Below are 25,005 nucleotides of genomic sequence, written 5' to 3'. Positions count from 1 at the left end.
TTCACCTCATGCGCTTACTCTATATTCTGGGTCCAGTCAAGGTCACCTGAGAAATGGTAAAGCTGTCAGAGCCACCTAATCTCACTTCCACACAGCGCTGCTTTTGTTGAGATGAATAACTGAACCTTCTGGCCAAGGAAAAAAGAGGCTGAGTGAGCAGGGTAAGATGGGGGAAGGGGATGGACAAAAAGAAATGAGGCAGGACAATCCTCCCAATCGAAAGAAACTTCCGGACTGAAGGCAGCAGAATCCAATGGACAGCTGGTCTCCACAAAGCCACATTATGTTCCAGAGGCAAAATCCTTTTACATCCCCTTCCCTCCCCAATCCATCCATGGGGACTAGGCACCCTCTACCATGACTGAGTTGGAAATCACCCACACTTTCCCAACACAAGTCGAATCTTCCCTTCAGCAGATCCCCGAACGGCGGTTTCAAAGATACGTGCAAAACACACGAAAAGAATTTTTAGACTGGGTCCCGAGGCGTGGGAATGCAGAGCTAAAACGAAACTGCACCAGCATTCAATGCTGCTGGAGGAGCCAATGGCAGCCTTGGGATGGCCACCCCCAAACTCGCTGTGTGTTACTCAGGCTCAGCCTCCCAGAAGCGAGTTACTCTGATTTGCCAGCTGATTATCTGGAAAAGAATCCAGGGTCTAAAGGCATCTCAACTACTTGGCCATCTGAAAACACTGTAAATCAAGACACCAGACACTTTGCAGACAGAGTCCACATGAGTAGTTACAGAAGGAACGGAGTGTTTGACGGAGCCCAATTCCAGCACCTCAGAGTCAACGTCTCTCCCACAGGATGGGCACGGGGGAGGCCCTGGTTCCCAACCCCAGATCTTGAGTAGGTGCCACAGGTGGCTGAGGTCCCCAACACAACATCCTCCTGCCCTTCACTGCTCCCATAGACATTCACCCACCCGCCGCCTGGAGATGAGAGGCACCTCATTTCTCTCCCACATATGACTTCCTCATGTACCCATTAGAAGGAACTCAATTTTTGTGGAGAAAGTTCCCACATGCAGAAAACTCACACCCCAGGGAGGAATGAAGAGAGCATCATTTAGCACTTGTTGAAAGAAGACAGTACAAGAGTGATTAGCAGGGAAAGAAAACGTCTTGTCAGCTAGGAAAGTTAAACAGGAACTTTTGATTCTTACCACCCACACCCCACCCCGCCTCCTCCCCCTCAACCCAGAGGCAGTTAGGAGCCCATGCAGGACCCTCCAAGGTAGGAGAAGAGCCTGAGAAGGCAAGCGAGTGCCATGGTGGTTTGCAGGAGCTCCACCTCTGGGAATGGATTTGATGTCAAGTGTCAGCAAGTAAATTGCTATTGGCTTCTCAATAAGCAGCAGTAGTGAGCTAAGTGTTTCCCCGTATTGTACAGGCTCTCATGGACTCAATACGGCAGTATTGACAGTACAATCACACAGTAATCCAGGCTCCACTAATACCTACACTTCCTCAATGAAAATACACTTTCCACTTGGACATCAGCCCATTAGCTTTAGGCTAGAATTTCTGGCCTGCCCCCTCCCCCAGCCGCCCTTGGGCTGTAGAACTGGCATCTCGCCCCCCAAACACCCCAGACAACATGAGCATCCAGGCCAGCATATTGTCAGGGCCCAAGCAAAAAGATAAGCAGTTAGAAACGTACTGGAAAATGCCTGATCTCCCCACCTATAAATCACCAGTGGGAAGGAAAGAAAAGTGATTCGACTTTTTAAGGATAGAAACCTCAGCAGTCACAGAGGGAAACTGATGTTCCCTTGCAAGGCAAAGATGTTCACTCTGGAAAGATCCATTCCTTCAAGTTTTCAGAGAGATAAAGAAACTCAAACTTCACCCAATGCAACATAGAAATAAAGTTACACAACCTCCACAAAGCTCCAACTATCACACCAGACACTACATTCACAAAAGGAAAATCTCTACGCCTTAGTAGACTCCGTAGGGTTGAGATCCTAGAGGATCTGCTAATTTAATAAGAAACATTTTGCAAACGCAAGCTCTTTTTTAAAGCCATTTCTCATCCATCCTCACTTGACCATCAGAACACCTAGAGCACGCAGGGAACGTGTTTTTATGACAGAGAACAATGAGAAACTGCGGCAACAGAGAACTGGGACTCACCCAAGGTCACACAGCTATTAACAGTAGGTTTGAGATTAGAACCTAAACTAGGAGATAGAAACCTTTTTTTTTTTTTTTATAAAGAGCCAGGTAGACAGTAAATATTTTAGGCTTTGGGGCTCCTACAATCTCTGTTGCAAACATTCGACTTTGCCACTGTAGCATGAAAGTGGCCATAGACAATACATAAACAAATAAGCATGAATGTTTTCCAATAAAACTTTATTTATGGACACCAAAATGTGAATTTCACATATTTGTATGTATCATGAAATATTTTTTTTATTTTTCCCCCTTAAAAAAACATACAAATCCATTGCCATCGAGTTGATTCCAACTCATAGCAGCCCTGTAGGAGAGAGCATAACTGCCCCGCAGGGTTTCCAAGGAGCAGCTGGTGGATTTGAACTGCGAACCTTTTGGTTAGCAGCCAAGCTCTTAACCACTTTGCCACCAGGGCTCCTATTTTTTTTCCCCCTACACCATGTAACAATGTACAACCATTCTTAGCTCGCAGGCCTTACAAAAAACGGACTTGGGTTCAATTTGGCCTGTGGGCTGTAGTTCGCCAATCCCAGACCTAGACCACTGAGATACTTCTAATTATCTGTGGCTGTTATCTGCCATCAAGTCAGCCCCCAAATGATGGCAATACCATGCATAACAGATTGGAACATGGCCCTGTTCTGTGCTATCCCCATGACTGGTTATGGATCGGACTGCGGTGATCCACAGGGTTTCACTGGCTGATTTTCAGAAGTAGATTGCCAGGCCTTTTTGCTAGTCTAAGTCTGGAAGCTCAGCTGAAACCTGTTCAGCATCATAGCAACACATAAGCCTCCAATGACAGACGGGCGGTGGCTGTGCATGGGGTGCACTGGGCAGAGATTAAACCTGTGTCTCCCGCACAAAAGGCAAGAATTCTGCCACTGAACCACTAAAAAAAAAACCAAGCCCATTGCTGTCAAGTCGATTCCGGCTCATGGCAACCCTATGGAACAGAGTAGAACTGCCCCATAGGATTTCCAAGGAGTGGCTGGTGGATTCGAACTCCTGACCTTTTGGTTAGCAGCCAAGCTCTTAACCACTGTGCCACCAGGGTTCCCTGAACCACTAATGGCCCCTCCAAATATTTAGAATACCGCGAAGCTTAAAAAGATCAACCACGGCCATTCCCAGCTTATAACAATCTTAACTTCCCAACTCTGTCAAAATTGCTTGAGTATCAACACTAATCATGACTACTGCTCTGAGACACTCTTTAAACAGCGCATGAAAAGTATCCATTATCACCTTTTAGCAGGAAAGCAGAGTGACACACAAAATAAAGGATATTACCCATTAGACCAGTGCTCTACTAAAAAAAAAAAAAAATCTGTAGGAGTCCAAAATGTCAACATTTAATCCAAAGCAAAGATGAGAAAATAAGGGGGCAGGGAAGCTAGAATACTGGAAATGGAGCAACCAGAACACAAAGAGAACACTGACGCAATATGAAAAATGTCATGTCACTGATCAATTTGTGTGGAAACTGTCAAACGGGAAGCTAACTTGCTATGTAGACTTTCAACAAAAACACAATAAAGTATTATGTATTAAAATATATATATATACCAATCATGAACCCAATCCCCAGGTATCCAAAGCAGTACAGCTGGTAACACACTGGCAGAGAATTAAGATTTCAGTAAAGCACTGCCTTTTTATGGGTATTTCGGCACAAACTTCAAACTTAAGAAACTTTCCATAAACACATGATGCATGCAAACCATTGCAGGCTTAACAGGCTAACTGCAGAAGGCATTTCCAAAAGTAGCACATGGAGAGTCCTCTTTAAATACAGCGCTGGGGGATACTCATGGGAGGAATTTTGGTCTCTTAGTATTGCGTAAAGGAGCAATGGTGGTGCAGTGGTTAAAGGCTCAGCTGCTAACCAAAAGGTCGGCAGTTCGAACCCACTAGCTGTTCTGAGGAATAAAGATACAGCAGTCTGCTTCCGTAAAGATTTACAGCCTTGGAAACCCTATGGGGCAGTTCTACTCTCTCCTACAGGGTTGCTATGGGTCAGAATTGACTTTGCGGCACCGGGTGTGTGGAGTAAGAAGAAATCTGGCCAGAAAGGGTTAATGCCCTTCCAGGCTGTGATCTGATAAATGGCTGTGCAGAAAGAAGGCTCCCTCACTTTGAGATATGATGTCACTAACCTTTATTGATCCACTATCAGAGAACTTTGCTTATCTCTCTCCTGTGATATACTGCCCCTCCCGTGCTCAACTAGTGTTTAATACACTGCCGGGTGCCTTGCACTCCTCATCGCTCAACACTGCAGCGCGAGGCTGCCACGGGGGACGATGTTTTACAGCCGGGCCTTGCCAGCACAGACGACTCTTGAGGACACCCAACTCCTTCCTCCTTTCAGGCTGCCAGGTCCTAACCACGCCTTGACAGGGGGCTGGGGGAGAAGATGATGGCGATTTGCCTTGTCTGAGATCCTCTCGCCTCTCTCATTTGGTTTTTTTTTTTTTTTTTTTAGCAGAGTTTCAGTCCCTCACCTCAAGTTTTCCCCTTCTTTCTGTCTACCATGAAAAGACAACTGTCAGCCAACCATGTTCATATGGAAAACTGTAAGCACCTCCGAAAAGAACCCCCTATTTAGAGAAATGAGCTTCCTGTTTTTCCCATTCCCAGTCCCAAGGCTGCGAGCAACCAAAAAAAAAAAAAAAAAAAATCACCAAACTCGTCACCATCAAGTCAATTCGGACTCATAGCAGCCCTAGAGGACAGAGTAGAACTGCCCCAGAGGGTTTCCACGCAGTGGCTGCTGGATTTGAACTGCCAACCTTTTGCTTAGAACGGAACACTTAACCACTGCACCACCAGGGCTCCAGACTGAGAACAGGAGGTGGAAAAGGCTAGTCTTGGAGGCACGGGACAGTCATTCTAGAAGAATCATGCCAGGAGAGAAGCCAGAGAACATACCCAGGTGTGGCAGCCAGTCAGGCTCAGATTCCAAAAGATAACAGGGTTCCATGGCCTGGGGCGGCGTGATGTGAGCTGCCCCACACTAGGTTTAGCGTCGGTCCCTCCCCTCTCCCAACCCACAGGCAAACTGTGCATCATAGCCAGCCTCCACCGCACCCAAGGGTGGGGAGAGTCAGCAAGTGCCAACAGACACGGGAAGATTGTTATAACTAAAGGTGTAGAACTAAGCATCAGACAGGCTCCCCTCCTCCTTACCAAGCCTGGCCCTCAAGCACCTCAGAGGGACTCTCAAGTTCAGCCAAGACACTCATCTCTTGCTCCCTGCAGCCTCCAGTGAACATGGCTTTGCTTCTCCTGCCCCATCCCTGGGAACATGGCAGTGGGCTGCCAGAGAAAGTCAGCAGGCCCTTCCAGGGCTCCAGGGCACCCAGAATTTGCCTAATTGAACATTAACAAGTTGCAACAATAAAGTTCCTCTGTTGTGAGCGAGAAATCTTTTCGGCAACAACAACAGAAGTCTTGTTACAAACTGCTCTCAAAGCCAGGCTTCAGCCTCGACAGGTGTGAACAAGATTTAAACACCTCCTACAATACAATGCAATCCAAACAAAGGGGAAAGTCAATCCCAACCTCCTGGGGTTTCTCCTTGTTTAACATCTCCTTCACTCACTCAGCCCAAAGGAGCCAACTGAAGGCATAGACAGGCAGTCTTCAGCCCCAGCTACGAAGGTAACCTCAGCAACCCCGAAGCGGGCTTCCTTCACTAACTTTGGGGCATGCCATCTCGGCTGTCCTTCCCATGGTTCTACAAGGCCTCTGCTATAAAGGAAAAAAAAAAAAGGAGAGGCCTTTTAATGCCTGGTCCCTAATTCACCTTCCATTCCCTCCCGATCTCAGCAGAACCAGCCAACCAACTCACAGATAGGTTTCCATCTTATCTGACCCTAGTTCATTATCAAAGGAGCCCGGGTGGCGCAATGGTTAAGCACTTGGCTGCTAATGGAAAGTTCGACAGTTTGAACCCACCAGCTGCTCTGTGGGAGAGAGATGTAGCAGTCTGCTTGGAAACCCTATGGGGCAGTTCTACTCTATCCTATAGGGTCACCATGAGTCTGAACAGATAACAGATATCAACTATTCCCATAAGGGAGGTAAGAAGAAGAGGAAGAAGGTAGAGTGAGAAAGAGACAAGGCTCAGAAATACCTGGACGCCTCACTTCACCTCAGTTGCCCTGAGCTCCCTGATCACAGTGTATGAGGCTTTCTTTCTACCAAAGGGAACAAACATACCTCCTAACGCTTCCTTCCTCAAACCCGCAGAGAGGGAATAGGATTCCAGGACTAGATTTTTCACATAATATTTTTAAGTGCTGCTTAGAGGTAGTAACACATGAGAAGAGTGTGTTGGACAAGGGAAGGAATTATCCCACCCATTGATTTCTCGCTCTGGAGTATTGGAGAGAACACACAGCATTTATCTGGAGATTTCATCCCAAAGCCAACCACATAAATGGGACTTGAAAGGAGCTTATCGGACAAACAATCTGCTCAAATCTCCACCACTGAAAGTGGGAATCCCAGTAGGGAACTCTGTGAGTCCCATTGTTCCTGCTCGGACATCTCTAAGCAGTTGTTATTGTTACTCAGCTTCAAACGAGTGAGTGAGAGGGCAGAAAGGGGAAAGACAGAGAGGAGACCATGGGCAAAAGTTACAATGGACAAAGAAATTAATTCTCTTTCCCTCGTTCCTCTGCTCCAATGAAGAAAATGCAAAACGACAACAAAACAAAACAGGAAAGGGGAGGAAAAAAAAAAAAAACAGCTTGCACGTGGACATGCCTGCAATCATTCCTATTTCTTGGCACTCCTTTTCCAAACTCTTAAGCATGTTTTTTTTTTAATAAGTGATAAACACTAACAACCCAGCTTTTAATCCCGACTCTCATACTCTCCCAGTGTGAGAGAAAGGCTGTCAACAATGTTTTAAAAGTCAAAGATAGCCATAAAATATATTCAGTAACCCCAATACCAGCTATTCTCAAGTTTCTCTATCTCCAGACTTGGAGTAATTCCAAAGCAAGGGTTTAAGAGTGGCCTGCAGGACTGCTGTAAAGTATACATCACCACTACAATGGAATTTGTTCTTCTGAAATTTTTACTAATGAACCTTGTAGCATGAAAATAGATTCTGTACGAGACATTAACTTGGCTCTTTTTCTCCCATGTTCCCCTTTCTTCTACCAGATAGGCAAGACAATTGCCCCCGGCCCCTTGGAAAGAGAGCAGCCTGCTCATAATTTAAAAAAAAAAAAAAAAAGGTTCAAAGGATCAAGTCCCTTTTCCAGGTAGCTGGGAGGATGTAATTGGTGAGGCAGGAGATTAGAAATATCGGCAGCCTCTAAGTAAGACTTTAATTTACTGGCAGATCAATAGAGCCGGGGTTATATTGGCAAAGTGTCTACAGCTCTATTGACTCACGCAATGCCTCTTATCAATTTATCAGAAATCTGGAAGTCAGAAGATATTGTCTAAAGGGAAGAGAGAAAAAAGGAGAGACAGGGAGCATGAGACAAGAGTCAGAACAGTTTAGAAACTGGGGTCTCCAAGACTAACTTGGTGCGAAGTTTTACACCAACGTGCCCACTGCAAAGGAAGCAATAGGACATAAATCAGAGCTAACCTGCCCCCTCGACATGACCCCGCCACCCCCCTCGGCCTTCTCATGTGATTCTGTTTTCCATAAACCTTGGATTCTCCGGCGAGGGGGCGGGGGGAGGCCTACCAAAGCAGAAGCTGGTTTTATTAGCAAGGAGCAACTCCTTCCTTTGGGTTCAATGAGACTTGTCTAAGTTGCAGGCAGTTCACATGCCCTTTTTCCTGCATTCTAGTGCCTCTCCAACGCCACCTCAGAAGGATTCTTAGTCTCAGTTTCCTTTTCAGCAATCCATAAAAAGATTTTTTTAAGTAAAAGGGTATCTACCCCAGCATCCCAACACTCCCAAGAGGTCATGAAGGATCTATCAGCCTAACCATGGCAACTCAATCTCAAGAAGGGTACTTAAAGGAAAATATAATCAAGTTCTATAAACCATCACGCAAGGATATAAAGCAGTTTTCACAAATAATTAATTCTCATTTGAGAGGGTTTTGAAATATCCCAGATACACGGCAAAAAAAAAAAAAATGTGATGGGAAGAAAGTAAATACTAACGCATTAGCGAATATAAATGTCCACACCAAGGAAGGAACACCATATGAAGAAGTTTCTGAGTGTTTCTATTAAATGACTCTAGGGGACAAGTTGGGAAGGAAACAGAGGATTTGGGGCACCGCCGTATCAGGAAGCTGAAGGGAAAAGCATTTTTATTTGGTTTGGAGGAACCATGACCTGCTTTGGACGACCCATTTTGGGCCCTGCCTCATACAACAAATTTCTGTTTAATTGCTGTTTTGCATTTCGTTGAGACATCAAGTAAACAGTACTTAAGTGTTTCCAGACAAAAACAATAACTCACTAATGACTAAGACACTGCTAATTAAAATGCCCCTGTGATGGCGTGACTGGACTCAGAGCCACCACAGGGAACAGAACTGCCCAGGCCTTGAATGCAGGAACCAGAACACAAACATACAGCCAAGGTGACTTCCAGGTCCTTCCTCTGCAGGTTACAGTGGCCCACTGGTTGAACCTCCTCAGCTCAAGAAGAGGCCTCCTTATTGGGTTTGGGTTTCTGGGGTGGAGCAGAGTGAAAAGATGTGGGGTAGCGTTGAGGGCACTGAGATTTCAGAGGGACCATCAGCTCCCTTACAGCGTAGATTCTAGAACCTTCTGGGTCAAGTCACCTGGTGTGGCACTCAAGACTCTGAGTTTCATGACCTCCTAAAGAGGGGGAAATACACACACACACATACGTCCTCTAAGAGACAGAAAGCAAGATGATGTGTTAAACGGATAAAAAGGACCCTTTCTTAGTGACCGCACTCCTTATTGTGAAAGAATTCCAAAAGTATAACTTCCTGATGGCCCTTAAAAAAAAATAAAAAGATTCAGAAAGAATGAAACAAAGATATAAACTAGTATTTTAGATCTGTGCTAAAGTATTAGTTTAACCCAAAAGTCAAAATTCCCAAGCACATGTAACAACGTAACGGGAACACAGAAAACTTCTTTTCCTCCTCAAACAAAAGATCAAAACAACTACACTTCCCCATAACCACAAACTTTCCTTTTCTACTCTCTTTAACTTTTAGTCCTATATCACTTTTTAAATCTCAGCATTAAAAAGAAAAAGGAGGTGTCCCGGAGTCCTCAATCTTGCACAGGCCCTTATCTTACTACCGGGCAGCTTAAAGACCTGCTAGTTACAAACAGGAGGGGGTGGGGAAAGTCATTGAAACCGCAGGGGCCTAATGCCCATTTGTATTCACACTCAGACCCTTTAGGTATATAAAACTGGAGAGGCTGAGCTGTTTACATTCACCTAATGCTCAAGTAAACAAATCAGAGCCCCCAGTCAGAGGAGTTCCCAGGCAGGGCTGCGGCCAGATCCCCTCACGCAGGAGAGAGACGGGAAAAAGGGAGGAAGACAATGGCGCTCCTCAGCCCTAAAAACAGCGGCGAGCTCTCCTTCCTGCCCTGCCCCAGCTTCTCCCCAAGCCTGAGCCCTCCTTGACCCTGTGTGGCCTCCAAGGGCCGCAAAAGCATCCAGAAATGCCCAGCACGCCCCTCACTCAAGACAGCAAGAAGGCATAAGGGCGAAGGGAGCTGGCCAACTTGCCCTCGCTGGGCACAACAGCACATTCTAAACTACCAGGCCGAGAAAGGGAAACTGCCCCTCCAGGTCCAGGTGCCACCACCTCCACAGAGAGGGAACCACAGCCACTGTGACATCACTGCCCTGCCCCCCCCCAGCCCAGGATTCCTGCCAGTGCCTCCACAAGGAGGGGGAGGGAGGAGAAAGGAGGGGGAGTAAAGGCAGAAAGGCACCCCACGTCTGACCCAGGGCGAAACCGCTCTCCCTTTCCAGGCACCTCCAGGGGTTAGCCCTCGACAATTCTTGTTATCCGAGAACTGCTGCTTACAAGAGCCCCCAGCTCCCTCCTCCGACTTCCCGAAAGCTCCCTCCCCTCCCCCAGGATCATGGGGTCTTGGCAGAAGTGAGTGAACCAGGAGCTGTTTGATGTCCCAGCCCAAGGCCTGATCATATCCTCTAAAACTTGAACAGTTTCAACTTGACTGGGAAGAGGAAAAAAAAAGGGGGGGGGGGAGGGGAGTGAGGGTCTTTGGCTCTCCTTTTAAATGCAGATTTGAACTTTTCACCCGGGGTCAGACAGCTGCAATACCCTGTCCCCAGCAGAGGCCGGCGCCGGGGCCCACTCCACCTCACACTTTCACAGTTTTTTTCCTGCCCGCGCAGGAGGCCAGCCTGGTAAAGGAATTAGAGACCTCCCTCCCAAAAAATCCAAACCCACACCCACCTCTCAGCTTACCAAGCACACAAACGCCTCTGCCCTCCTGCAGGAGGCCATGGATCTGCAGAGGCTGGCTGGGAGCCCTGGGAACAGCAATGGGTAAGGAAGACTGTCCTTATCACAGACACTGATGGAAGGAGGAAGGCTTAGATCAATCGTGAGAAACCACGCTCTGAGAGAAGGAGCACCTATGTGGGACACATTTCACAGTCACTCTTAGCAGAAGCCAGTGGACAGCTTTCCGTGTGATTTTACAAATAAGAGCTGCAATGTTAGCAGCTCAGCTTTGAGAAGAAGTCACTTCATGAGTGAACAAGAGAAAATGTTAATAGGCTTTTTTTAAGAAAAGCGTTGGCTGGGACCTCTTCCCCCTATTATATCCCCAATCCTTGCATGCAAGGCTGTGTCTGATTTTCCCTTGTCACTCTCTGTCCCTCCTTTTCTCCTCCTCCAGAAATGCCCAGTGGGCCTAGACTAGGGAAAGTAGTTTCTATTTTGTGGCATCAAAACAAGGCAAGAAACCAGACTCCACATAAACACAAAGAGAAGAAAAGTGATTTCTTAAGTTATTGTCCTTCTCCACAGACCCTTCTCTGATTGGAAATCAGCTGTCAATGAAGATACTGGGATTGGGGGCCTCACCAACAGCAGCTGCACCCCCTCAGCCCTGGACCGACCACCCTGGGAACAGAGGGGAAACTGCCCAGTGTAAAGTCTGAGATTCATGTCCCAATCCTACCACAAACCAGCAAGACACGGTGGCAAGAGTGGAAAAGATGGCTTCTAGAGGCCCCGTGCAGCCCTGCCAGTGTGATTTCTCAAATAAAGAAGGGGTGACATATAAAGTGATAGGACAATTTTAGTAAACACACCAGAATTCACACCAGTGAGAACTGTCCTGCCCTTGAGAGTTTGGGCCACACTGCCACCACTGGAAAGACCTATCACACCAGGCGAATACCTCCAGCTCACACCTGCTTCTCATGAAGCAGTTTACAGAACACACTTGCACACTGAGGACCCCACTGTTGCCTCCTAACTCCATGAAGAAGTCAGGGGAGCCAGGCAGTTTTTACAAAAGAAACTGTGTAGACTGGGTCTGTACCCCTAAAATCCCAGTAAGCATAAGTGGCTGGCCACAAGAGACGATGGGTGACATCTACAGAATGTCTCAGAAGAGCCAAGGACACCATCCATACCCTTTATTCCAGACCTACACCGTCCAGCAAGGAAGCTGCTGGCCTCATGTGATGACTGAACACTTCAAGTGTGGCTAGTGTCAAAGACAGACCGGATTTCAAACGCTTGATACAAAAACCAGAATGTAAAGAAAGTATTTCATTCCGAGCTTTCTTTATGTTGATTATATGTTAAAATGATAACATTTAGATACACTGGGCTACATAAAACAGACTATTAACTCCACCCATTTCTTTTAAAGTTTGTAATGTGGCTACTAGAAAAGTTAAAATGGCAAGTGTGGCTCCTGGAACTGTACTTCGATTGGTCCGCGTTGTTGTGGAACCTCAGCCTGTCTTTCAAACTTCACAGGCAGCCAGAAGCAAGTTCTTAGCATGACTGGCAAAGAATTGACTTCTGTTATTTGGAACATCCCCCTAAAGCTACAATGTTCCAACTCCCAAAAGATACTTCTAATAGTGCTGAATAATCTTAGTACCCAAAGAACCCCTGGCCAAGTTAAAAGAGTTAAGAAAAAAGGTGGAAGGTCAGTGTGTGTTAGAAGCTCAATTGAGTGGCCCACCTCTCTCAAATTTTATCAATTACTTCTGAGCCCCATGCTTTGCTTCAAAAAAATAATTTTAAAAGTTGTCTATTGTGGTTTAACATAAGGATTACTTACTACAAGGGCTGTCTCCAACTCTAGTTTTTCTTACTATCAAGAGCACATTTCTTCCTTTTAATTGCCCTTCCCATAAAATATGCCCAACACACACACAGACACACACAAAGTAAAATGGGAATGGGATGGGAAGGCAGAGGTAGGGGCAAAGAACAGTCTCCTTTCCTATTAGAAAGTGCCCATCCCATCACTGGGGATCACAGGACAGTCTCATTCCTCTATGTAAATGAACTTTTTAGCCACGTCCTCAAAGAAGAAAAGCCGCACAGATGCGGAAGGCCGTCCTGGGGCACACAATTACAGCCATTTGCATTCCTCTAGCAGCCGGATTAGCCCAGGAATGTGCTTTGCAGCTTTGTGGGGGGAAAAGGAGTTAGGAAGAAAGGAATGGGGGGGGGGTAGAGGTATTTTTCCCTCGTCTGTCCATCCAAAGCTCTATGATATACTTCCACTTCTATGAGAGTCAGAAAGTGGAAACAACTCCTGCTCAGGCTTTCTTAAGAGGGGGAGGTTGAAAAGGCCAGGGGAGGGGGAGGGGGAGCAGGAGGAGGGGGAGTGGAGAGGCCACAGGAGGGAGGGGGCTTCATGTATTAGGGAAACTGCCCCTCCAGGCTCTTTGATCCCCTCGGTCGCTAGGAGAAACCAACTTTTCTCCTTGGGTTAATCAAAACCAAATTACTCAGGAATGTGGCAGGACAGGTCTGAGCTTCCAGGTCCCTTTGTCTTTGAGGATTTAAAATGAAAAAAAAATAATAATAAATTTTTAAAAGCAGATGGCAGTGGCTTATGGAACAGTAATGTGAAAAGTCTAAAGAAGGAGCCGTGGGCCACATCCCCCAACCCGCACCCCCCCCACACACACACACAAAAGATACCCATAAACCTTTTCATTAATCTATGGCCTAAGAAAAAAGAATTTTCTAATTGTAAATTAAATCCAAAAATTAGAAGAAAGAGCTCTTCATTTTATCCTTCCTGGACTCAAGACTTCCAAAAACTATACCATGTCAAAGTCCAAATAAGAACAACATAAGATTTAAGCAACACCCAAGTGCTGCAACTCCGTTATCAATTATTAAAAGTAAAGACCAGGTTAGCTCAAGAACACACTATGTCAAGAACAAAGTCTGGGAATATTGCCCAGCGCACGGTTCTTCTCTGGGAACACTGTGTAGGAAGGAGGAGTATCTAGTTGCTATTCAAATTCCTCAATCAAATTCCATGGTGACGTTTTACAATTTTGGCTCTCTTTATAAGAAAGGCAGCTTTTAGAGAATGGCTGAGTTTAGGGATGAAAGACTCCCATTGGGCAAAAGTTTCAGAAAACTCTGGGACTCGCCATTCAAAGCTGTCCTGTTTACTAAGAAAGAGCTGGGTGTGATAGCTAGCCAGTTTCAATAAGTCAAGAGGCAACAGGAAAAGGGTGACCTCAAAGATGAAAGAAACCTGGGGCTCAGAGCTATATTAAGGCCTCCACACCTCCTCCCTAGCTCACATTTTGGCAGGCTTGTGGCATAGTACAAGATGTGAGCCCGCACTCCAGGCTATGGAAAACTCTAGAAGGCAACAGCCCAGTGTGAGTTGTCATGAGGGACAGCAGGGAATGACACATCGCAAGGCACCCAGTAGCAGAAGGAAGAACAGCTCTTTGTGGATTAAGCCGCTATGCTTTATTACAAAACCTGATGAGTCCAAAATTTAAAAAGTAATAATAAAAAAAGATAAGCTAACAAGAGTGCCACCAGTTAAGCTACAGAACCTAAACTCAAAAGATAAAGTGAAGCCAACCCACAGCCATGACTACCAGCTTGCCATAAATTGTAACTGCCCTCAGGCATGTGGTTATCTGGGAGGCTGGACTAAAGTAACTTTTAAAATACTCTTTACCTTATCTTTAGGCTCACACATGTGTACAAACAAATACATCACTGGTCTTACATCTCTGCCATTAGTATTCCATTTAGACTTTCCAAAACAAGGTCATTTCAGCAGGCTCTTCCCCTATTTCTGGTCACAGCTGTGGACTTTCACCTCCTTCTCCAACAAAAGAGACCTTGTACACAAAATTAACCCAAACCCTTAGTCTAGCACAAACTTCTGTGCGGTATGAGAGAGGATACTGAGCCATTGGAGTATTTACCCTCCCAGGCCCGGCCCAGGGCGCTGCCCAGAGGGCCTCCCGCACAGAGACTGGGGGAGCTTCCCCAGAGATTAGAGGCCAGCTCCCTGGCCTCTGCTCCATGCTGCAGCTGGGCAGCCAAGGCCCTACCTTTCAGAAAGTAAACACAAAGCTTTTTTTTTTGAGAGAAGAAAAACTTTTCTCCCTGACTCTGTAATCATAAAAAATGGCCTGACTTCATGGCTGGAAAAGGCCAGAATCATCCTAGAGCTGGGTTGTCCAGTATGGTGGCCGCTAGTCGTGTGTGGCTACTGAGCCCTGGAAATGTGGCTGGCGTGAACTGTTGAACAAGTAATATCGTGGCTATACTGGGCTGCACAAAATACATTTTAAACTTAATTCCACCTACTTCTTTCACTTTTTGTTAACGTGGCTACCTTGAAAATGTACAATTACATATGAAGTTTATGCTGGACTTCCACTGGACAGCGCTGTGGAGGATGTAAATGTCACAATCTCAAACACGACCCCATTACCACGTTCTAATAGCAACATCTCGTATCACGCGGGTCAAACCTGAAGCTCACAAGTCCACCCAACTCTATGCTGTAGCAAGTACATTTCACTTAAAGGGGACCTATGAGTCTGCCATCTTTTTACTGAGACAAATACAACCTCTATCAACTGTGGATGATTTTGGCCACCTCCCCCCCCCCACCCCCGAGACAGTGTTTGATTCCTGGACACATTTTTGATCATCGCAACTTGAGGAAGGGGGTGTGAGATTCTACCGGTAGACGGCAGGGATGCTGCTAGACACCCTAGAATGCACAGGACGGCTCCCGTGTCAAAGAATTATCCAACCCCAAGTGTCAAAAGTGCCAGCTGGCCACGACTACCTCTGAGGTCACTCAAGCACACTTCTAATACTCAGATTTCTAGGGGCAGGGGGCTAAATGCAAAATGGTTTCTCGCCAGGGCTCATAACTGATTTAAAAAAAAAAAAGTTTCAGTGGTATAAACATTGGTGGAAAACAAAAATTAAAATAACAAAACTATAATCTGTTTCTCACCAGACCTGGGATTGAGTATCAAGGGTTGATATGTCTGGGCAGCTGTTTTTCAAACTAGTAAGTAAAAATCAGGTTTGCAGCTCAAAGCCTTGTGAGCCATGGGAGCCCCTACAGGATACGCAAAGCCTCTAATGGAAGATTCGAATGGGGCAAGTCACTAGCACGCCCAGCTCCCCATGCCTAACCACATGATTACACAGTGAGGCCCGGGTTCCTGTGACAGGCGACAGCAGTGAAGGAGCTGGTGACCAGGCCTGCAAGTACAGGAAGGGGACCAGGAACGGACAGGAGGCAAAAACAAGAACTCAGGGCTGAATGAGAACAGCCCCTTCACAAAGCCAGGCTGGGAGGCAAAGCAAGGTGGGGGATGGGGGGGAGAGGAGGCACATGATAATTAACTCAGCAAGTTGATAGTATTTGCATATAAATGCCTCCACAAATCACTACAAACAAGCCAGGACAAGTCAGGCCTATTAGCATATACAAGCCAGCCCAAGAAGGCCTCTCTAGGTGGGTCATTGAGTCGGGCTGCTCACTTAAAAGGCCGCCTGCCAGCTTGGGAGGTGGGGGCACATGAGGGAGAACTGGGCGGCACGGGGCACACTGTATCTGTTTCAGACCCTTTCGCTTTTGAATGCAGTTGCAGGATGTCAAAAAAAGCTGGCTTTACTCCCAGGCCATAAAGGAAAAGCAGAAGAAATGCTGGCCCTTTTTAGTGTACTTCTTCCTGGTGTTGGGAAACAAAAGATAGCAGAGGTCATCAGCAGAAACAACAGGCAAAAGGATATGGGGGTGGGAACTAACATTTGTAGAGAAGCTACTCAACATGCCAAACTCTGTAAAGCCCCGCTTTCTATTTCATTCCATTTCCACTAGAAATGTGAGATATTATGCCCATTTTACAGTTGAAGGAAATGAGGCTCAGAGACATTAAGCGCCTGGTCCAAAGTCACACAGCTAGGCCAGAGCACAGCTGGGCCTCAGAGTGAGACCTGGCTGGTGTCTGGTGCCCATGACCCCAGCTGGTTATTAGACAAGAGAGGAGCAAGGTCTATAGCAGACTGAGGGTAGGCTCTGTCTTCCCTAAAAGCAGCATCTTTGGATTCATTTCTGCTTCTCCTGTGACACTGAGTGTGAACAACAGAACCCCCATTCAGGGCCTGACCCTGAAATGGACCATACTTTGGTTTATATTGTAATTATTTCACTTCTACAACCAATGAGGAAGGCTTCATTCCCTCCAGGCAGACACTTGAACTCTGTGCCAGAATTTCCTCTATGACCCAATTTCTCCACTGTGTGGACAATTGTTACAGCTTCCCCCGCATGGGCAAAAGAAATTGATGGCCCTTTCCCAAGAGGTTTAAAAGTTGTTTGCTCTCCCCAAAGATAATTCTAGGTTTCATACCTGTTGAAGGAAAAGTCAGCTCTAACTTCCTCTTTGAAAAGGGTGCAGAGGAAGGGAACCACTACTTTCATTTCTGCCATTCTCTACCTGGAGCTACATTTTAAGAGTGGGTAAAATACCAAAAAAGAGTTGACGCTTTTGAATCGTGGTATTGGAGAAGAATATCGAATATACCATGGACTGCCAAAAGAACGAACAAATCTGTCTTGGAAGAAGTGTGGCCAGAATGCTCCTTAGAGGCAAGGATGGCGAAACTGCATCTTACATACTTTGGACATGTTGTCAGGAGGGACCAGTCCCTGGAGAAGGACATCATGGTTGGCAGAGTATGGGATCAGCAGAAAAGAGGAAGACCCTCAAAGAGGTGGATTGACACAGTGGCTACAACAATGAGCTCAAGCATAACAACGATTGTAAGGATAACGCAGGACCGGACAGTGTTTCGTTCTGTTGTGCATAGGGTCGCTATGAGTAGGAACCGACTCGATGGCACCTAACAACAACATCAACAACAAAATACTTTCTTATGGGTGAGCAAGCTTGATGGACCCAGATAAAATGTATTCATGTAGTCAGGTCAGGTGCACAGCGTAAGTCTTCATCAATGTCTGGCTCTTGGCAATAATTACGCCTGAATATAGAAGTGGTACCATTCTAGAACCTGGCAGAACAGAGATGGCATTTAAAAGTAGTTATGTTAGTGGTGGAAACCCTGGTGGTGTAGTGGTTAAGTGCTATTATGGCTGCTAACCAAAGGGTCAGCAGTTCGAATCCGCCAGGCGCTCCTTGGAAACTCTATGGGCAGTTCTACTCTGTCCTACAGGGTCGCTCTGAGTCAGAATCGACTCAATGGCACTGGGTTTGGTTTGGTTTTGGTTATGTTAGTGGTGACATCAACCTCCTAACACACACTCAAATCCATGAGCCTCTGCCTTGTGCATCCAGAAACTGACCTGACACTTCGGCTTTGACGCTTTAACAATGACGCAAACGTTCCACGGAGAAATAGCGGAGCTGCTACAAGGAAGGCAAAAAGCACCCCCAACAACCCAAATGTGCATAAAGAACCAAGGCCCTGAGCCGAAGAGTACTTTAGGAACTTTAGGAAGCCGGGCCTGGCATAGTGAAAGAGGCTTGCATTTTTTCTTGAACAGTTAAGAAAAACTGTTTAAAAAAAGAAAAGTTGCTGAGAAAGAGGGAAAAAAGAAAAAAAGCACACGCGTGTTCTTTAGCAGATTTCCACTGGACAAAGATGTCAGGAAGAAAAAAGTTGTCCAAAATAGGCCACTCAGAAACTTTAATAAGTGCAGGACACAAATAACTTCATGTCTACACATATGGACTTTTTATAGACTTACAGGAGTTTAAACTCTTTGGAAAAATAACTTTCTATACACTGAAGAGAGATCAATAAGGGGGACTCCCATATTTGAACAGGCACTTACATGACTTTTGGGGGCGGGGGGGGAGTGCTGGGCTGAAATTAAACACCAAATTAAGCCCCTTGGCCTTTTCTTCACTCAGCTAATCTGACACCAGTCTCTCCACTGCGGAGATTCAAATGAGAAGACAGCCAGCCACCTCAGAGCTGGAATTTTAATACTGAAATGCAGAGGCTAACAGAAATGTGCATGGAAAATAGTTCTCATCTAAAACTCAACCAATATACTCAAGAATTTTCCTCCAGTCACATTCCCAGATGAAATCAGGAACAACCAAGAAACGCTGATCTGTTAGTTACCCTGAAAGACCTTGAGGTAGTCCAGCCCTTTTCACCCAGTGAGAAGCCTAAGCCTTACCACCTCCCCAGCTTACAAGCCCCATCGTGCTTCTTGTTGTTGTCAGCTGCCATCAAGCTGGACTCCAACTCATGGCAACCCCATGCACAATGTGATCAGACCATTGTGATCCACAGGGTTTTCACTGATTTTTTTAAGGTAAGTCACCAGGCCTTTCTTCCTAGTCTTCGTCTGGAAGCTCTACTGTTCAGTATCATAGCAGCATGCAAGCCCCCACTGACAAGACAGGTTGTGGCTGCCCATGACATGCACTGGCCACAACTGAAGCTGGTCTCTCACGTGGAAGGCAAGAATTCTATCACTGAACCACTTCTGCCCACAAGTACTCAGCACCACACTCTTTAGCTAACACACACGAGTGCACATGCATGTACACATGTGCACATGTGTGTGTGCACACACACACAAAGGGAAGGAAGCCCGAGTAGTCACTAACTCCTGCCTCCAGAAGCGCAGAAGGTAGGGCAAGTCTCATTCCAAGATCAAAGGCTTGTGGCTGAAATCACTTTCAGGACAGCGTGTGAAATCAGCAGCAGATGAAAATTCCACCACTACGTCTTTTCATATAGTCTGAAGGAGCCAGTTTTCCTAGTTCCAGTCAGTCTCCCTACAGATGACTGAAGATACTCCATAAATCCTCAACTGATGCCTCCAAAGACCCACTTAAAATTAAAGACGAGATAATCATTTAAGAAAGCCTTTAAGGCCATTATGTGATTAGCTTCCTCCCTGAAATCAAGCAGAATAGAAGGCCAGGGGAAGCCCAGGGCTACCCCATCTTCCCCAGGAGCTGTCTGCCAGGGGTTTCAATGGTTCTGGTTCCAAACCAGCAGGGAGCAGGGGGAGCACGTGTTTTGCCCCTCCTATTCCTCTCTTCCCTGGGAGCCTCTCAGACCCAACTGCAGGCAGGGAAGAAGGTGCACAAATCTTGGAGGCAGCGCATGTGTTAATCTCACAGTTCAAAGAATGAGGAGCTGAGCCACCTAAGACCCTGTTCCCCGACCCCCCCACCCCACCCCCCAGGACACAGGAGGTGAGCTAAGGCCTCTCTGGAGTGGTGCACATCAAACCCCTATGCATTAACCCTTGTGCTGACAAGACTTCATGATGACCCTAAACTGGGAAGGGAGAAGGGCTCACCCAAAGGCAGCTAAAGCCCAGGCCTTTTGCTAAGAGGCCCTGGCTGGGGTTAAAACCAACAAAACATAAGTCTAGCTCTGAAAAGGAGCTGAATTTGCTACCAAGCAAACTTTCTACATCTCTTCTCCCATTTCTTTCTCACCCTTTTTATCCTGCAAAGGCAAGACACTCCAGGAATTAAGAGCCAGAGAAAGGCAGAAATATCACCGGCAAAGTCGCCTTTCAAAGTTACAAGAAGTCAAGGCACCTTCCTTAGGCAAAGCACTCTTGGGAGTAGCTGCTAGGTCACCACTTTCTCCTCACCATCTTGCCCCCTGTCCCAAAGGATGAAAACCAAAAAAAAAAAAAAAATTTTTTTTTTTTTCAAGTTGTTTCCCTGCTTCTGAGGAGTTAGCTCATCGTGCTGCTGTCAATCAGAAGTAAGCCTGGCTTTACCTCTTTCCCTAGCTCCTGTCCCCGTAGGAGTCATTTACCATATTGGTGGTGGGGGGGGAGCCCTCTAACATCTGATTGTCACATCTCACACGTTCAAAGAGAACAATGTGGCAGCCAACTTTAAATCATATACAAATTTGACAGATGTTGATTTTTTAGTTTTTCTCCTTAAGTTGGATTTGGAGAGTGGCTTGCCAATGAGTCAGAATTTTTGCCTAACCTCTCCCTCTGGGCAGGTTGGCTCAACTGTGGCTCCTGCATGTTTTTTTTCTCAACTAGAGTGGCCTAGGGACGCAACAACACTGTGCCCTGGACAGAACAGCCACTCTTGAATATTTCATCAAGGCTCCTGCAAAGGAAATTTCTTGGCCTGGATTCTATTAAAACTAGGCCCCATTTCCCTGACTACAGTTCCTGACCCAGAGCAGGGTGGTTCTGAGCTGTGCTGTGATTTCTAACAATAACATTACAACCAGATTCTCAGACCGGAGCATTTAGATACTATGAAGTTAGTTCACTGTAATGGAATCTGCCTCCCCTGTTGTGCTTTTACAGTAACGCCCCCACCCCAGTTAAACAGGCCTAAGCCTTACAGAGAAAGACCAAGCTAAGAACAAGTAACCATTTTAATAACCAAGGAAAACATAAACCACAGCATATACTGTACTTCATGAGGTGACTGATGTTCGGCATCAGGTGCGTTATTCCTCTAACGCTGGCAAGTAGGAGCTGGAGCTTCCAAAAGTTTCTCCAGGCGGAATCGCAGCTGCCTCCCTACAAAACAAGGCTAAACCCTTAGGCTTAAGGAGCAAGCTGGCTGCTCTAAAAGTGGTGTTGAGAACAACTAGCTTTCTTTCCCTTCAAGTAACTTGAGCAATTCTCTACACTTTCATAAACATTGCTTACCCAACCCACCCACTGCCATCGAGTTGATTCCGACTCATAGTGACCCTAATAAGACAGAGTAGAACTGCCCCATGGAGTTTCCAAGGAGCGCCTGGCGGATTCAAACTGCCGACCTCTTGGTTAGCTGCCACTACGCCACCAGGGTTTCCAAACATTGCTTAGTCACGTGCATATTTACTCCTTAAGGTGAGACTGCTGCAACCCTGAAATAAGTATTTCCAGGTCCTCACGATGATACTTCAGAACCCAAAAAAGTCCTCAACCCCAAAGATACACTAAAAAGGGACAACAGTACAGTGGCAAAAAGGACGTGTTCCCTGGACAACAGCTGTGACCACAACTAGAGGAACTAAGCTAAATGACCAGGAGTCCCAGGTAACTCCAGAACTCTTCTAGCAGTCTGCTAGAAAATTCTAATGAATTAACAATCTTAGGGTCACTCAAGGTGAGCCAGGCCCGTCCTGGGAGCGTCCAGTAGACATCACTTAAAGTCACAATGATGAAAACTGAAATCTCGCTTATTTTAGCTCCTCGCCACTGGGCAGTCCAATTGGCACTGCATTTACACAGCAGTTAAATCCAACCCCAAAGCAACAAGAAGGAAGGCACTTTCACTGTTCTGTTGGGACGAGCTAAACAGAGGCCTACTGAGAGTAGTTTTATTTGGGCTCTCTCCACCCTCCGTTAGCATTCATTCGTGCAAATAAAAGGCGGAAAGGAAGAAACCAAAATTAAAGTTTCAGGTGGCTGGGAAGGCAGATCAAATTTTTTATTCTGCAATAGTTAGCAAGTGTTTCTCAATAGCTCCCTGTCAATCAGAACTGTTTTCAGGACAACTAGAAAACAGTAGCTCTATCCCATAGAAAGCTCAGCCACTGCAGAAAAAGAGTTGGAAAAGGGAGGTGGCCCATGTCTCTAAGTCATTTAATTCCTCATGATTCCAAAAGGACCGTTTTTAAAGTGTAAAAGTGCTTCCTTCAGAAGATGTTGTTAAATAACACTTGCATAATTAAATAAAAGAGCAAAGTGTGACCCTATCCCATTCTGAGAGGCACTTACATGCTTTCTGAAAACATGCTGGAAACTAAACGCAGACAATCTCTTTACTCCTGTAATTTAGGGAAGGGAGAGGAAAAGTTGCCTTGGCCTTTGCATTGCTAAACACCCGCTGAAAGAATACCCTCAGGGTCCCTGCAAAATAAACACAAATACAGGTGTGCAAACATCCAGGTATTACCACTCACCAAAGAACCCATTCTTAAAAACCTTTAATTATTTAGAACCACAATCTCCTACCTTCCCTTGCACTCCACCTCTGTTCCCTAACTGATTTGCATGTTTAGGTAACAGGAGCGATTCAGAATCTCAGGTCATTAGTGCCTGTTCTAATACCTATGTTCCTTGCGGGCAGCCTTTCCAGCTCAAGTTACCTTGGAAGCTGTATACCATCCTATCAAATGCAGTCTCTACCACAGCACTTGGGCTTCCCACTTTAGCCCGGCCTACGGTGGAACTCATGATTTTTAGGGTTTCCCTTGAAACCTATCCAGAAACCACAGCCATTAAATGAACATGAAAAGTTTGACACCTCCTGAATTTAGGAATGAGGGGACTCAAGGGGCCAACTCCACAAACTCGCACCTGCTGCTTGATGGCAAAGAAATGAAGTTCCCCGGCTAGGCTGAGGTTTAAATTATACTCTATTTATTTAGTGACGTGTCTCCAAGGATCTCAAAGCATGGTATGAAATAAGATGACACGTAACTTTCTCACTATCTACCTTCAAGGCTTAAGTTTGTTTTCCTTGCCTTGTCTTGATACATTCCGCCAAGCAGGCCCCAGCCTGAAGGAGAGGCCTTTCCTCTGTGCCCCGCTGTCTGTCCTCTCTGAGGCTATCTGGAAATGGCTTTTAACTAGTCTTCATAGCCTGTTAAATGATACAAATAGAACCCTCCTGGGTTCGCCTCCTCAGTGGTTTCATTTAAACCAGTTGAACACACCATGTACGACTGTGCCCAGGCAAATGTGCTCTTATGGTACACCTCACAGGAGCTGTGGTCTCTGTCCTTGAAAGAGTTGGTTTCCGGCACTATAATACAGGTATGCCCAAAGCAGAAAGGAGTATTTTCCAGAAAATTCTTTTTCCTCCAATCCTACCGTGATTATTTTCAGTTCTCCCCCACCCCCGCCCCTGCTTTTGACCTAACTTGGGCGTTCTTCCTCCTTTAACAGGACAAAAATCTTGGCTCTCCCCTTGTACCCTTCTGCCTCTGCCCCTCCCCCAAATGAATGCCTCTCTGGTTTTTCCAGAGTGCCAACAGACTAAAATTAGAGGGTGGACAAGATGGTTCCCAAAGGTGCCTTCCAGCTCCAAAACTCTGATTCTCCCTTCAATAACCCCACAACAAGGGCTTTCTGTACATTGTTTTTAACTGACCAGTGACTTCTCTTGGGTTGCAAAGGGTGCGCTTTTAGGCAGAGGGACCTGCCTACTAAATGACACCAGCATTGCAAGTACTCAGAAGGCATAAACTGATCCAAAAGCAAAATAAAGAAGGATGGAGGGAAGGAAAGGAAGGAGGGAGGCAGGAAAGGAGGAAGGGAGGACTTTACTCGGAGTCCAGCAGAATTCAGGCGCTCTCACCCCAGGTAGGTTCCAAGAGGGATCTAGCAGTTCAAGTGCATCCAGCCTGCCCTTCCCCCACATGTCCCAACAGAATAGGAAGTTCAGCCAAGACTCAGAGCACCTGCCTGCAGCTCTAGGCCGACTGCGAGAACCGGGCGGCACGGCAAGGGTAGGGAGGCTTCACTCACCTGGCACACAAAGCCTCCACACACCTCCGGAAGGAGGAGACACTCGCAGGTCCAGGGGCCATGCTGTGCGCAACAACGGGAATTTCCAGCGGCACCAAAGCCCCGAACTTACCCACCCCAGGCGGCATTCTCCCCACCTCCCGCTGCCCCTGGGGCTCCGAGGTGGCTCGAGCTAGGTGCAGGGAGGCAGGAGGCAGGTGAGGGGGACTCATGGTGAGGCCGGGGCTAGCAGTCCGCCCCTCCCCAGGAGGGGGGGTTCCCGGGGGCGCGGCGGGGATTCACCCACGGGGCGCGGCGCTCGCCTCCCCGGCCTGCCCGCAGCCGCCGCCTCGGCCGCCTGCCCGCCCGGAATCGTTTTATGTAAATTAAGCCCAACTCGCAGTTTGCAGCGCGCACTGCCCTGGGAAGGGGGGCGGGCGGGGCGGGGGGCCTTCGGGGATCCACATTACACAGCAACAAAGCGGAAGGTTAATTTGAAACTCACAGCCCCGCCGCCGCTTGGCTCCCCGGGCAAAGCCTGACATCTACAGTCATGCCGGGCGCAGGCCGGGCTGCTCCGCGGCGGCCGCGCCCGCAAGGATACCGGGACACCGGCGCGCAAGGCCCGAGCGCTCGGCCCCGCTCCGGGCACGGGCCTCGGGACAGGCCGGGGCCGCGCGCCCGGGGCCATCAAACCTCAGCGGCTCCGCCTGCGTCACCCCGGGAACAAGCCCGACAGGAACAAAGCCCAATCCTCCCCGAGGCGCTGACCCCTCACGAAAAGTCAGGGGCCAGCCTAGAACCTTGCGAGAAGAAAGGGGTGCGCCCTTGGGCTACAAAAAAGGAGTCTGGGGGCAATCGGAGCCATCGGTCT

General features: G+C 47.0%; 1 protein-coding gene across 8 annotated transcripts in view; it reads right to left on the bottom strand.

Annotated features, from left to right (window-relative positions):
• ZFHX3 (zinc finger homeobox 3) overlaps window positions 1–25,005 on the bottom strand; it is a 701,029-nt gene that overhangs the window by 242,756 nt on the left and 433,268 nt on the right. The window contains exon 1 of one of the 8 annotated variants that reach the window (XM_049864652.1): window positions 24,153–24,576. The exons of 5 other annotated variants lie outside the window; for them this stretch is intronic. The gene's annotated coding sequence lies outside the window, so the exon portion shown is untranslated. 2 more of the 8 variants (XM_049864645.1, XM_049864648.1) reach the window with 2 other exon arrangements.

The sequence above is a fragment of the Elephas maximus genome, chromosome 21 (assembly GCF_024166365.1).
Source record: "Elephas maximus indicus isolate mEleMax1 chromosome 21, mEleMax1 primary haplotype, whole genome shotgun sequence".
Classification (NCBI taxonomy): Eukaryota; Metazoa; Chordata; class Mammalia; order Proboscidea; family Elephantidae; genus Elephas; species Elephas maximus.
Note: the sequence above shows the minus strand (reverse complement) of the source record. Positions and strands in the feature narration are given on the sequence as shown.